This window comes from Sphaerodactylus townsendi, linkage group LG11, assembly GCF_021028975.2.
Source record: "Sphaerodactylus townsendi isolate TG3544 linkage group LG11, MPM_Stown_v2.3, whole genome shotgun sequence".
Lineage (NCBI taxonomy): Eukaryota > Metazoa > Chordata > Lepidosauria > Squamata > Sphaerodactylidae > Sphaerodactylus > Sphaerodactylus townsendi.
In genome coordinates, this window is record NC_059435.1 from 74,962,879 (window position 1) to 74,978,550 (window position 15,672).

Below are 15,672 nucleotides of genomic sequence, written 5' to 3' on the forward strand. Positions count from 1 at the left end.
TATGACCCCATGGTGTGATGCATATCACAATGATTACTAGGCAGACTATGATTCTGGGGTGGTTTGCCACAGCCTTCCCCAGTTGTCTTCAGTTTACCCCCAGCAAGCTGGGTACTCATTGTACCAAAGGATGGGAGGGCAGATTCAACCTTGAGGCGGCTACCTGAAATGGACTTCCCTCAGGATCGAACTCACAGCAGCACCGCCCCCCGCCACTCTGCGCCACAGGGCTCCTTTTATTCCTGAACTTTATTCAAAATCTCCCTTTTCAATCATACCCTCAAAGAGACTTTTGGCAAATATCCGAAGCATTAAAACCAACAGCCATTTGTTCCGGCAGATCAGTTCCCAAAGGTCTTTTGAAACCATTCAGCCAGATATTTTCCTCTCTTTAAAGATCGCCAAAGATAACACTTCTCTTCCTTTTCTTGTCCGCCCATTCCCAAAGAAAGGGAATGGCGCTGGAAACGTCATCGTAGCACCAGCTAAAAACAACTTAACCTGCTCTTAAGGAGCAGCAGAGGCGCAGGAGAGAAAGGGGGGATATAAATCCAAACTACTCCTCCTCCTCCTCCTCCTCCTCCTCCCTCTTCTTCTTCTTCTTCTTCTTCTTCTTGTCAGCTGGGTAGTAATCCTGGCCCACCCCACCCCTTTGTGGATTGGTGCCCTTTCTTTCAACACATACACGCTTTTGGATTGTCTTTGCAATATTCAAAACTTTACCGGGGAAGGGGGGGGGGGCGTTTTGCAGCTATTCAATCCTCCCCCAAAAAGGCACAATTTTTGTTATTGCCTCGTAAACGCTCCTGCTATAAATACATTGAGGAGCTTCAAAGCCGGTTGCTGGCCCCGGGGATGTGAGCTGCCAGCGGCCGTTCACCAGGGACACAATGTGAGATCATTTGGGGGAACCAGCTGTGAGCGAGTCTGTTCCACCATCTTGGCAGCCGGGCCCAAGATGACCTCTTGCTTCCCCTTTGGGGGGTTCCATGTCGGCTGGGGGGGGGGGGGTTTCCATGTCTCTAAAAGTCCATTTTAATACAAGCCCCTTTATGTCAGCAGCTGCGATTCCAGATTGTGAAGAAAAAACATTCCACTAGGACTCGCTATACCCAAAGTCAAGCTGGGAATTCTAACCCAGAAGAATCAGTTTGGGTCATTTCAGAGAGCAACCAGGGTTAGCTACAGTAGAACTGTTAGGTTTGAGTCTAGACAGCACCTTAGATTCCAACAGGATTTCAAGGGTATACAGTTGGAGGGTCAAAACTCCATAGAGGTGTTCAAGGTATTGTCGAAGGCTTTCACAGCCAGAATCGATGGAGTGTTGTGGGGTTTCTGGGCTGTATAGCCGTGTTCCGGTAGCATTTTCTCCTGAAATTTCGCCTGCATCTGTGGCTAGCATCTTCAGAGGATCCTCTGAAGATGCCAGCCGCAGATGAAGGGAAAACGTCAGGAGAAAATGCTACTGTAACACAGCCATACAGCCTGGATACCCCACAACACTCCAGTCAAAACTCCCTTCATCACACTTGAGTAGGAATAGAGATCTGCCCCCCAAGTAACTCTTCTCTGATCATGCCGATTACAATATGCATGGCACCTCTGCATCCTTTACAGACCTTAGGCTCATTCCGCACATGCAGAATAATGCACTTTCAAACTGCTTTCAGTGCTCTTTGAAGCTGTGCGGAATAGCAAAATCCACTTGCAAACAGTTGTGAAAGTGGTTTGAAAATGCATTATTTTGCATGTGCGGAAGGGGCCTTATTTGCAACAGCTGTCCCACATACTAATCAGAATATAAAGACTCAAGAGATCTCTATTCTTACTTGTATCTGATGAAGGGACTCTTAAAAGCAGATACACTGAAAATCTTTTGATCTCTTAAGGGGCGAAAAGGTGCTATGATTCCGTGATGTCACTTCCTTCTTGAGTCAGCCCTGCTTGCAACAGCAACCACAGAGTCCCAGCCCCTGATTGAGAACCCAGAGGGAGCCTTGAAAGTGAACTCAGTAACAGCAACAATAATAAAGCGCCATCAAGTCACAGCCAACTTCTGGTAACCCCATAAAGTTCCATTTCATAGGCTTTTAATGGCAAGAGATGTGCAGAGGTGGTTTTGTCTGCCCCGTGTACAGTGGTGGGATCCAAAAATTTTAGTAACAGGTTCCCATGGTGGTGGGATTCAAACAGTGGCGTAGCACCAATGGGGCTGGGCGGGGCACGACGGGGGCGTGGCCGGGCATTCCGGGGGTGGGGCATTAATAATTTCTCTGTTACTGTAAAAAACTCTTACTGTAAAAAATGTTCCTGATTTCCAGCTGGTATCTTTCTGTCTATACTTTAAACTCATTCTAGCAAGTCCTATCGTCTGCTGCCAACAGAAACAACTACTTCTCCTCTAATTGACTGCCTGTCAAATACTTAATACTTTCAAATACTTAATTTTGTTTCTAGAAATCAAAAGAAGGATACTTTCCTTAAACAAGGGACTTTACCATATTTCTAAAACATGTTTTCAAAACAGCCCAACAGGGAGAATGATCCCGTTTTCTACCTTCGCTAACCAGCCCATAGGAAACAACAGGACTTTATGATTTTTGGACCTAATGGAATCCCACTCTCGGGAACTGGTGAGAACCTGCTGGATCCCACCTCTGCCCATGTAGCAATCCTGGACTTCCTTGAAGGTCTCCCATCCAAGGACTAACCGTGGCTGACCCTGCTTAGCTTCTAAAATCTGCCGAGGTCAGGTTACCCTGGGCCACCCAGGGCAGACAAACAGGGGTGGTTTGCCATTTCCTGCTGCTGTGTTGTGATCTTGGGCTTCCTTGGAGGTCTCCCATCAAAGGACTAATCAGGGCAGAGGTGGGATCCAAAAATTTTAGTAACAGGTTCCCATGGTGGCGGGATTCAAACTGTGGCGTAGCGCCCATGGGGCTGGGCGGGGCATGACGGAATGCGTGGCCGGGCATTCTGGGGGCGGGGAATTGCTGGGTGGGGCTGTGGCAGGGCCTTGGCCGCTGCATGGAGTCATGGAGGTGGGAGAGCTTAGTCTGCGCGTAGGCGCAGGCTGCCACGCACGCCGGTGCACCTCCTGCTAGACTGCTTCAAGTTCTGCGCGCTACTGCTGAGAGGAGGGGCGTAACTAAGGCAAAAATCACGTGGCAAAATCACCCATTAGTAACCCCTTCTCGGCACACACAAATCATTAGTAACCTACTCTCGGGAACCTGTGAGAACCTGCTGGATCCCACCTCTGAATCAGGGCTAATGAGCTATTCCAGTCTGGGCCTCTAAGGTGCGAATCTAATAGTTTTGGTGGCGCCTTGAGGGATAAACAGAAAAGGTGGGCTGGATCCCGTGATCTGTTCTGCTAGTAGAGGGGCGTCACTTTGCTAAGAGGAGACTTTCCCTAATTCAAGTGCCTTTGCTAGTGGAGACGGGTCTGTAAGATCCAACCCACTCTGCATCTATCAAAAAATATCTTACATATTGCCAACACGCACACAAAACATCAAGCTACCCCCTGTTTTGGAAGACCCTGCGGAGCTCACAAATTGAGGCTCTAGTCTTTTACCCCAAAGTCCAGCCCTGACAGCACAAAGAACACCCCAAACAGCTCCCATGATCTACAAGAGACAGTGCCCCCACCCCGCCCCCAACCATAGCGTCGACAAAAAATAATCCTCTTACCTCTACCCTGTTATCTTGGGGGCCTCCGCTGAGCAGTTCTCCAGAGACCGGCTTGGAGTGGCCCATAGCAAGAATAAGTATCGACGACAAATCAGAAACCACCGAAAGAGAGGTCTTTCTCCCCCTTTTCTTGATGAAAATGGCAGGAACTGAACTTGAGATCTACATGCGACGTATGCGCTCTCCCACTATAAGACGGCTTCCTCGATTGTCTCATACAATCCCAGTTTATACACAAAAGCACAAAAGCGCTTTGTTTTGCTGGAGAGTCACTTACAATGGGCCGAAATCTGTTCTTTCTGCCTAAGTGAACTGTTGATGTAATGTACGTTACGAGGCCACGCTCAATATTTGTTTCGTATAGATTCACAAGCCCGCTTTTCTCTCAGCCCGGGATCCCGAGTGAATAACCAGTTGTTGCATTCTTGCCTGACTTGACGCGCAAGAATACAACCACTGGTTATTCACTTGGGGTCCTGTGCTTTGGGGTCCGCATGAAGCCTGCTGGGTGACCCTAGGACAGTCACAGTTCTTGGGAACGCTCTCAGCCCCACCAGGATCTGCTGCGTGGAGAGGAAGGGAAGGGGTTTCGAAGCCATGTTCAGACAAAAGGAAAAGTGGGGTATAAAAACCAGTTCCTCCTCTTCCTTCTATTGCAGACCAACATACCTACTCTCTGAAATTATGCAAGAAGAAGAAGAAGAAGAAGAAGAAGAAGAAGAAGAAGAAGAAGAAGAAGAAGAAGAAGAAGAAGAAGAAGAAGAAGAAGAAGAAGAAGAAGAAGAAGAAGAAGAAGAAGAAGAAGAAGAAGAAGAAGAAGAAGAAGTTTGGATTTATATCCCTCTTTCTCTCCTGCAGGAGACTCAAAGGGGCTGACAATCTCCTTGCCCTTCCCCCCTCACAACAAACACCCTGTGAGGTAGGTGGGGCTGAGAGAGCTCCAAGAAGCTGTGACTAGCCCAAGGTCACCCAGCTGGCATGTGTGGGAGTGTACAGGCTACTCTGAATTCCCCAGAGAAGCCTCCACAGCTCAGGCGGCAGAGCGGGGAATCAAACCCAGTTCCTCCAGATTAGATACATGAGCTCTTAACCTCCTACGCCACTGCTGCTCCTGATGCAAATGTGCCACGTAAAATTACTGTTATATAATCCTCCACAGCTCAGGCGGCAGAGCTGGGAATCAAACCCGGTTCCTCCAGATCAGAGTGCATCTGCTCTTAGCCACTGCTCTTAGCCACTGAGCCAGTGTGGTGTAGTGTGGTTAAGAGCAGGTGCACTCTAATCTGGAGAACTGGATTTGATTCCCTGCTCTGCCACTTGAGCTGCAGAGGCTTATCTGGTGAACTAGATTAGCTTGTGCACTCCAAGAAGTGCCAACTGGGTGACCTTGGGCTAGTCACAGCTCTTCCGAGCTCTCTCAGCCCCACCCATCTTACAGGGTGTTTGTTGTGGGGGGGGGGGAGAGAAGGGAAAGGAGATTGTAAGCCCCTTTGAGTCTCCTTACAGGAGAGAAAGGGGGGATATAAATCCAACTCTTCTTCTTCTTCTTCTTCTTCTTCTCATACAGAAAATTATGACGAGCATCTGGAAGGCAGCTTTTGAAAAAAGGAGGGTCTCTGTAAGCAGACCTGGGTGAACGGTCGCATGGGATCCCCGCAGAAGACAGAGGGTTTGGTGGCGCCCGTTGTTGGTTTGGCCCTCAGCTTTATGGAAACAGCAGGAGCTCAGCACTTCGGGGGTTCGATGCTGCTCTCACACAGTGCATCTTCCTCCTCCTCCTCCCCATGTGTGCATTTTGTCCCAGCTGGGTGCGTGCTTGCAGCTTGGTACTAAAATAAAATCAAGAGCATTGTAGTGGAAAGGACTCTGAGGCCCTTTGTGTGAGAGTCGGAAATTGCTAATGGTTACTGGGGGCTCAGTTTGTACAGCTGAGCGACTCCAGGAGCAAGTGGGGAATCAGCGGGGGCAAGGAGGGAGGCAGAGATAAATCTGTCAATTGGCAGCAAATCCCACCATGAGTGGACTAAGGTAGGTCTGGGCAACCTCCGATCATTCATTCATCACATCTCTAGGACCTTCTTCCTAGGAGAAGAAGCAGCAGTGGCGTAGGAGATTAAGAGCTCGTGTATCTAATCTGGAGGAACCGGGTTTGATTCCCAGCTCTGCTGCCTGAGCTGTGGAGGCTTATCTGAAATTCAGATTAGCCTTTCGCCACTCCTGGGCATGCCAGCTAGGGTGGCCTTGGGAGAAAATTAGATGCAGCTTGTAGGAATCTCTCATTTTACCTGCAGGAACTGTTTGTTGTGAGGGGGGAAGGGCAAGGAGGCCCATGTAAGCCCCTTTGGGAATATATAGGAGAGGAGGTCTGATCAGAAGCCAAACTCTTCTTCAGCCATAGCCTTCTTCCTCATAGGTGAGGATGATGACATCATTTTATCCTCTCAACAGTATGGTCATAGTGCCAGTTTAAAACACGTTGGGTTCTAATCCTAGAGAACTTGGGTTGGAGTCCCCACTCACACCAGACAGGAGGCTTTTCGTGGGCTAGAGGTGTTTCCACAGTCCTACATTCCTGCTGGGCAGACCATAGGAAATGGAGTTCCCTCCTAGAACTCTCTCAGAAGCTGCCACACAAGGTGTGTTATGGGGAGAGGAAGGGAAAGGAGTTTGTAAGCTGCCTTGAGTCTCCATACAGGAGAGATATAAATCCAAACTCTTCCCCTCCCTTCCTCCTCCTCCTCCTCCTCCTCCTCACCCTGTGAGGCTTTTTCGGCTGAGAAAGAACCACTGGTCCACTCTCCCCAAGAACTGCGGTGCCGACTGGAGATTTGAACCCAAGCCTCTCCTTCCTAGCCTGACATCCTAAGCCTCGACGCTGCACCGCCTCAGAAGAGAATTCCACAGGCTTCTGAGGTGGTAAAGGGGAAACGCCAGATATCAGCTTCCATGGAGGCTCAGTGAGGGCAGCTGGCCAGGCAGGGCTATCCTTTCTTGCCTGGAGCTGAGCACTGAAAAAGTCACGGAATGTAAGAAGAATAGAGAGCTGCCTAACGTTTTAGGCAGCTGTGGCCTGAACAACCAGCCAGTGGCCTAGCCATGGGGCATGTGGGGCTGGAGCCCTGAGCCACACTTTCTCTCCTGTAAGGAGACTCAAGGTGGCTTACAAGACACCTGGTGAGGAAGGTGGGGCTGAGAGAGTTTAGCGAGAACTGTGACTAGCCCAAGGTCACCCAGCAGGAATGCAGGAGTGTGGAAACACATCTGGTTCACCAGATAAGCCTCAGGTGCAGGAGTGGGGGAACCAAACCAGGTTCTCCAGATTAGAATCCACCCACTCTTAACTCAAGGTGACCAGACGTCCCGCTTTTGGCGGGACAGTCCTACCTTAAACCATTTGTCCCGCATCCCGTGGGTTTTTTTTTCTGTCCCGATTTTTGGAAGGCTGCCGCACTGCCTTCTGGGGCGCTCCCAGAAGGCAGTGCGGCAGCCTCCCGCACTCCCGCACTGCCTTCTGGGGCACTCCCGGGGAGCGCCCCAAAAGGCAGTGCACTCCTGCGCCTGCACGCCCACCCTGGTCCCGGTTTTAAAAGGTGACAATCTCGTCACCTTATCTTAACTGCTACACCACGCTGGAAAGGAAGTCCAGGCCAGGGTACGATTGTGCTCTGAGATTAGAAGTACCTTGTTAAGCACATACAGGCACTCTATTCCTTTTTGTTGGTTCAGGAACGTAGGAAACAGTTCTTGGGCTGCAGACTTGTAATGCAGCGCTGTGATCAAAGCTCTCTGGTGCTCAGCTGCCTCCAGTGGGCCTGACTCTCCCTTGACCCTCCGCCACCCTCTTCTTTTTATGTTCCCGGCTGGCCCTGGGCTCTACATTTTACCCAGGGTTCCTCTTCTGCAACTGCTCCAGCCTTTCCATTGGCCAAGGCCAGCCTGCCACTGGCTGGCCTCACACGGAAGCATTTAAGACCAACTCAAATAGGTAGTGGCGTTCCCATGGTTGCCATAGCCGGCTCCTGGCCATCCCCTCCGATCGGCAGAAGCTCCCCGGCTGCTTTTTGGATAGAGGCCTTTCGTTCATCATCTCAATCAGGGGCGTAATGCCCATTGGGCAAGGTGGGCAGCTGCCCAGGGCACCACCTTGTGGTGGGCAACAAAATGCAGGGTTCATTTTTGGGTATTTTTAGTGGTTTTCCATTTTTTGCCTGCAGGGGGCGCAGTTTTTAGGCTAGCGGCACCAAAATTTCAGCGTATCATCAGGAGACTGTCCTTATGCTACCCCCCAAGTGTGGTGAGGTTTGGTTCAGGGGTGACCCCATCTCCCATTGTTTCCAATGGGAGCTAATAGGAGATGGGGGCTACGGTTTTAAGGGTCCATAACTTTTGCCCCCCAGAACCAAACTGCACCAAACCTGGGGGGTATCATTAGGACAGTCTCCTGATGAGACCCTGAAAGTTTTGAGACTGTGCCTTCAGAAATGTGCCTCCCCCCAGCCTGCAACCCCCATTGACAGCAATGCAGAAAACTCAATGCAGAACAAAGATTCTTGGGCAAATTTCTGGGATGTTCCTGCAGGGGGTGCATTTTTGGATGTATCAGCACCAAAATTTCTGGGTATCATCTGGAGACTGTCATGATGGCACCCCCCAGGTTTGGTGCAGTTTGGTTCAGAGGGTCCAAAGTTATGGACCCTCAAAGGGGGTGCCCCATCCCCCATTCTTTGCTAAGGAGATGGAGGCTACCCTTTTGAGGGTCCATAACTTTGGACCCTAAACCAAACTGCACCAAACTTGGGGGGTCCCATCAGGACAGTCTCTAAAAAATGCACCCCCTGCAAGCACCAATGTCCTGGTGCAAAAAAAATTTTGGTTGTGGTGGAGTGGCCGCCCATGGGGGGGTGGGGGGGAGGCATCCAACTCAGGTTTTGCCCAGGGCTACGGTTTGCCTCGTTACGCCCCTGATCTCAATTTATCCAGCACAAAAATGGGTACGGGACCTAAAATAGGAGGGGGGAAGGGCAAGGAGATTGTAAGCCCCTTTGAGTCTCCTGCAGGAGAGAAAGGGGGGATATAAATCCAAACTCCTCTTCTTCTTCTTTAGGTCTGTGAGTGAATGAGTGAGTGAGTGAGTGAGTGAGTGAGTGAGTGAGTGAGTGAGTGAGTGAGTGAGTGAGTGAGTGAGTGAGTGAGTGAGTGAGTGAGTGTGTGTGTGTGTGTGTGTGTGTTAAGAGCATGTAGTGATCAAGAGCAGTGGACTCTAATCTGGAGAACCAGGTTTGATTCCCCGCTCCTCCACATGAGCAGCGGACTCTTACCTGGTGAATGGGATTTGTTTCCTTGCCCCTCCACATGAAGCCTGCTGGGTGACCTTGGGCCAGTCACAGTTCTCTCTGAACTCTCTCAGCCCCACCTACCTCACAAAGTGTTGTGGGGAGAGGAAGGGAAAGGAGTTTGTAAACCTCCTTGAGTCTCCTTACAGGAGAGAAAGGGGGGGTATATATCCAAACTCCTTCATTGGTTACTATTTTTATACCGTAATAGCAACCAATTATACAACCGCTTGCTTGTTTGAGAGTGTTCACTTAGGACTGTTCTGGTATACATAGGTTACTTATCCCAGTTACCCGCCCTGGTTCTCTGCTCCGGCTAGTTCTCCCAACTAAAGCAGACACGGCCAACGTAGAGTAACAGTACCTGCCTCTCAAAGTGATGCAGCTGTATCACTCAGCCAGCTACACTGCACCCCAGTATTAGAACTCCAGAATCGAGACCCCATTGGCTTTGATTTAAACAACAGTGTGAGATGGAGGACTTGCTCCAATCCAGGATTCGGCCCCTTCGCTCATTTCCAATGTGAGGCCTCAGCTTTGAAAGGCAATGCTGTGATAAAGAACATGCCTGTGAGCATGTGCAGAGGGCATCTTCCTCGTCACTGGCTGCAAAGATGCAGCTGGAATGAGGAAGAAACGGCTGCCAGAGAGAGAACCGCAATTCCCTAAAGGCCCGAGCCCCAGCGCCTCTCTCTTCGGAAATGGAGCACTGATCTGCCCGATACCTCGGCCACCCGGTTCCCGGAGGTCTCCCCTTATCTATTTTGGTCCTCAGCATCTGGTCCCACGTCCCCCCAGTGCCAAATCATGAACGGATGCAGCGTCAGCGGCCGATTCCAGCTGGCGCCCCTTCTTTACTGCCCCATCCGCCCCCTGCACAAGTTGTCATTTCCAATTAGCACAAGCCACTATGAATGTGCAAATCTTTTTGCCCCGGCTGCAGAAACTATAAATAAACGTATTGTCTAATTTATTTAGCCAAAGCAATTTCCAAGCGTGCCCTGGCACGCCACCGGGAACACTGGGCAGAATCTCCCAAGAAATTGGGAGGGATGCTAGGAAGTGGAACAGAGAGGCCGAGACCTGAAACTCACCTGCACGCCAATCGGTCACCTGCCCACCAATATCTACAAAGCCTGTAGGAAACCCATAGGTTTTAAAGCAATTAAAAGAGAGCAAATGCCAGTCCTTCGTATGCTACAGATTGGTCTGTACCTTTCCAATGCAAGTCAAACTTTGTATCTATAAATTGTACCCTGTTTTTCCCGAATATAAGACATCCCCTGAAAATAAGACGTAGTAGAGGTTTTGATGAAGTGCGAAATATAAGGCATTCCCCGAAAGTAAGACGTAGCAAAGTTTTTGTTTGGAAGCATGCCCGTCGACCAGAACACAGAAAAATAAGACATCCCCTGAAAATAAGACACAGCGCATCTTTGGGAGCAAAAATTAATATAAGACACTGTCTTATATTCGGGGAAACACGGTAGGAAGACATCAACAGCTTCTGCTAGGCACTTTCACACACTGTCACAAATCCAAAGAGCTCGCTTATTTTTCGGTAAGTGAACAGTTTAGTATTGTTACCTTCTCTGCCTGCAGAATCACAACCGACCTTGGTTCTCGCTGCCCGCTGCGGTCCTGGAGAAACAGAGAATGCTCTCACGGCGTGGCAAGGTGCGCACAAGTCGTCTCTCCGAGAACCTTTAAAGCCCATGCACAAAATCCAAGCTCCTAGCCCTCAGGGCTGTAAAGAGATGCTTGGGGATAATTGCCTGTTGACATTTCAGCAGCGGCTACATGAGGTCGAGAGATAATAGGATTCAAATCCCCCCTGCCCCCCCCCACCAGCAAAGCCAAGATGATGTACCACAGATTCTGCAAATTTGCAGTCACAGGAATTACCTTGGCACAGAATCTAAAAATGTTGTCAAACCAGGTGTCACCCATCCTATATCTGTGCATTTCATTTTTTCTGCCTAAGTGGTGTATCTCTGCTGAAATTCATTTTGTTAGTTTTTGCCCAGCTCTCTAAACTGTCCAAGTCATTTTGAATTCTGACTCTGTCCTCTGGGGTATCAGCTACTGATCCTAATATCTGCATATTTGATTAGCATGCCTTCAATTCCATTATCTATAAGTCACTGATAAAAATGTTGAACAGCACTGGGCTATTCAATATTTTTTTTTGAATCAATATTTATATCGAATCAAATGAGAACATCAGAACATCAGAAAGAGCCTTGCTGGATCAGACCAGAGTCCATCTAGTCCAGCACTCTGCTACTCGCAGTGGCCCACCAGGTGCCTTTGGGAGCTCACGTGAAGGATGTATTGGTATCATCAGTATTATCTGCTCAGACAGCCAGTGTCTCTCCTGGGTTTATTGCAGAGGTCGTTCGTTTATTTCCCACCCTTTCCTAGAAGGCTCAGGGAGGTTTACAACAACCAGGAAAAAATACATAAAACAGTAATAAATGCTTCTCAGCCACAATTACAAAAATATCATTTAAATCTAAAATATATCAGCAAGAACACTTGCAGCTAAAGCTCACAATGAGCTGAGGCTTGCCAGAGAGGTCCAAAACAACAGAACAGAACAGAACAGAACAGAACAGAACAGAACAGAACAGAATAGAATAGAATAGAATAGAATCTTTATTGGCCAAGTGTGATTGGACACACAAGGAATTTGTCTCCGGTGCATATGCTCTCAGTGTACATAAAAGAAAAATACATTTGTCAAGAATCATAAGGTACAGCACTTAATGATTGTCATATAGGTCTAGTAAGCAATCAGGAAACAATCAGTAGTAATGAAAACATAAAATGTAAAATCATAAAATAAAATAAAATAAAATGTCAGCACAGGCTATAGTCATACAGTCATAAGTGGGAGGAGATGGGTAATAGGAATGATGAAAAAAGTAGTGCAGTAATATATAATAAGTATATAATAAATAGTTTAACATTATCGAGGGAATTATTTGTTTAACAGAGTGATGGCATTCGGGAAAAAACTGTTCTTATGTCTAGTTGTCTTGGTGTGCAGTGCTCTGTGGCGACGTTTAGAGGGTAAGAGTTGAAACAGGTTATGTCCAGGATGCGAAGGGTCATTAAATATTTTCACAGCCCTTTTTTTGACCCATTACGGTATACAGGTCCCTCAATGGAAGGCAAGGTTAGCAACAATTGTTTTTTCTACAGTTCTAGTTATTCTCTAGAAGTCTGTGTCGATCTTGTTGGGTTTACAGAACCAAACCACACACAGTTATAGAGGTGCAGATGACAGACTCAATGATTCCTCTGTAGAACTGTATCAACAGCTCCTTGGGCAGTTTGAGCTTCCTGAGTTAGAGCAGAAAGAACATTCTTTGTTGTACTTTTTTGATGACATTTTTGATGTTAGGTGACCATTTTAGGTCATGAGATATGATGGAGCCTAGAAATTTAAAAGGTCTCTACTATTTGATACTGTATTTGTCTAGTATTGTGAGAGGAGGTAGGATAGGAGGGTTTCTCCTAGAATCTACCACCATTTCTACGATTTTAAGTGTGTTCAGTTCTAGGTGTTCCAGTGGCACCCGCGAGGCTAGTTGTTCAAGCCTCCCGTCTGTATACTTGGTTTCTTCGTTGTCTCGAATGAGACCAATCACTGTTGTATCATCTACCAAATTTTCAATTATTTTAACAGATGGATCGTTTGAGATGCAGTCATTGGTATACAGAGAGAAGAGAAGTGGTGAAAGTACACAGCCTTGGGGGGGCCCTGTGCTCATTTTACAGGTGTCTGATGTAATTTTTCCTAGCTTCACCTGCTGTTTCCTATCTGTTAGGAAGCTTGTGATCCACTTACAAATATGCTCAGGTACTGCTAGCTGATTTAGTTTGGTTAGAAGAATGTCCGGTCTGATAGTATTGAATGCTGAACTAAAGTCAACAAAGAGGACCCTTGCATAGGTCTTTGGCGATTCAAGATGCTGTAGGATATAGTGCAAAGCCATATTAACAGCATCGTCTGTCGATCTGTTTGCTCGGTATGCAAATTGCAAGGGGTCCAACAGTGGATCCGTGATGGTTTTCAAATGGTACATCACTAGCCTTTCAAAAGTTTTCATAACTACAGATGTTAGAGCAACTGGTCTGTAGTCGTTCAGTTCCTTGATGGAAGGCTTCTTCGGCACTGGGACGATAGTGGAGTGTTTGAAGCAGGAAGGAACATAGCACATCTCTAGTGATTTGTTGAAGATTTGGGTGAAAATGGGGGCCAATTGGACAGCACAGACTTTTAAGCAAGAAGGTGTTATCTTGTCTGGGCCTGGTGCTTTTCCAGGCTTCTGTCTGTGAAATAGATCTTGCACTTCCTTTTCTGAGATCACCAGGGGTTGTAAACCCAATGAAATGGGTTCAGTTGTAGGAAGTTTGGCTATTGTTGGTGCGTCAGAGATAGAGGTTGTGGAGAAAGGTGACTGTAGATTGTTTTCAAACCTACAGTAGAACACATTCAGGTCGTCTGCCAATTGCTGATTTCCTTCAGCTTGGGAAGGTGGTTTGCTGTAACCGGTGATATTTTTGAGAGTTTTCCACATGTTTGCTGTTTCGTTTGGTGAAAACTGATTTTTTAGCTTTTCAGAGTAGTTTCTTTTTGCTGCTCTGATCTCCTTTGTTAATACATTTCTGGCCTGATTATACAGCATTCTATCACCCTTTCTGTAGGCCTCTTCTTTGGAACGACGTAACTGCTTAAGTTTAGCTGTGAACCAAGGTTTGTTGTTACTATATATACACAAGTTCCTGGTTGGTATACAAAGATCTTCACAGAAGCTGACATATGATGTTACAGTATCTGTGAGTTCATCCAAATCTGCAGAGGTGTCTTTAAAAATATTCCAGTCTGTACAGTCAAGGCAAGCCTGCAGCTTTAACTTTGCCTCTTCAGTCCAAGTTCTCACTGATTTAGTTATTGGTTTTGTGGCTTTAAATCTTTGTTTGTAAGCAGGTACAAGGTGAATCATGCAATGATCAGAATGGCCTACAGCTGCTCGTGGTAAAGACCGATAAGCATCTTTCAGTGTTGTATAGCAGTGGTCTAAGATATTCTTGCCTCTGGTGGGACAGTTGACATGCTGAAAGTATTTTGGTAGGTCTTCCCTTAAGTTTGCTTTGTTTAAATCTCCCAAAATAATAACCAGTGAATCAGGGTATTTGGCTTCAGCCTCCATAATCTGATCGGCTAGAGTTCTTAATGCCTTTTTTACAGACGCTTGTGGATGAACATAAACCAAAAAGAACAGAACTGAATTTATCTCTCGAGGGGAATAAAAAGGTTTGCAATTAATAAGTAAGGACTCCAAGTTTTCATCACAGAATTTTTGAATTATTGTTATGTCCTGACACCAGCTTTTGTTGATGTATATACATAATCCTCCTCCTTTTTTCTTCCCTGATAATTCTGCAATCAAAGGGAATACTGTTTAGTATATTCAGGATAACCAGAAAATAACAAAACAAGCCCTTTAAACACCTACTGAAGTCCTGTATAGCATAGTTGCTTCCTAATAAGCAAAATTCTCTCCAGCAGTAAGATGGGAAGAAGGAGAAAAGAAAAATGAGGGAATAACTAAATGTTGCATTGAATACTCTTGTGGAAATGCTGGCTTTTATCTGGTGACCCCTTTCTTTCAATTCTGGGACGGCCCTCATGGAATCTTCCAGGAGTTGCGGTAGGATAGAGTCACTGCATGGAGAAGATGGCAAAATGCTAACAGGGGCTGGAGAAAAGGCTGAACACTCAACACTTTTCCAAAAAGAAGAAGAAGAAGAAGAAGAAGAAGAAGAGGAGGAGGAGGAGGAGGAGGAGGAGGAGGAGGAGGAGTTTGGATTTATATCCCCCCTTTCCCTCCTGTGAGGAGACTCAAAGGGGCTTACAATCTCCTTGCCCTTCCCCCCTCACAACAAACACCCTGTGAGGTGGGTGGGGCTGAGAGAGCTCCGAGAAGCCGTGACTAGCCCAAGGTCACCCAGCTGGCGTGTGTGGGAGTGCACAGGCTAATCTGAATTCCCCAGAGAAGCCTCCACAGCTCAGGCGGCAGAGCAGGGAATCAAACCCGGTTCCTCCAGATTAGATACACGAGCTCTTAACCTCCTATGCCACTGCTGCTCCGGTTCTCATCCAGGGAAAAATTAAACAGAAGATAAAGTAGGAGAAATGCAGCACAGAATAAATAAAAGAGGTAGTGCAGGAACACCTGGCTGATTTAAATGAATTCAAATCTCCACGCTTGTTTTCTGCGGCTCTAGAGACTAGGACCAGGAGTGATGGGTTCAAGGTGAAGGAAAAGAGATTAAGAACATAAGAACAAGCCAGCTGGATCAGACCAAAGTCCATCTAGTCCAGCTCTCTGCTACTCGCCGTGGCCCACCAGGTGCCCTTGGGAGCTCACATGTAGGATGTGAACGCAATGGCATACTGCGGCTGTTGCTCCCGAGCACCTGGACTGTTAAGGCATTTGCAATCTCAGATCAAGGAGGATCAAGATTGGTAGCCATAAATCGACTTCTCCTCCATAAATCTGTCCACGCCCCTTTTAAAGCTATCCAGGTTAGTGGCCATCACCACCTCCTGCGGCAGCCTATTCCAAAC

General features: G+C 47.4%; 1 protein-coding gene across 2 annotated transcripts in view; it reads right to left on the reverse strand.

Annotated features, from left to right (window-relative positions):
- Nucleotides 1–15,672, reverse strand: part of GJC2 (gap junction protein gamma 2) — a 111,903-nt gene that overhangs the window by 93,955 nt on the left and 2,276 nt on the right. The window contains exon 2 of one of the 2 annotated variants that reach the window (XR_007245802.1): nucleotides 14,438–14,481. The exons of the other annotated variant lie outside the window; for it this stretch is intronic. The gene's annotated coding sequence lies outside the window, so the exon portion shown is untranslated. Of the gene's footprint in view, nucleotides 1–14,437; nucleotides 14,482–15,672 lie in introns of those variants that run through there. 2 annotated transcript variants of the gene reach the window in all.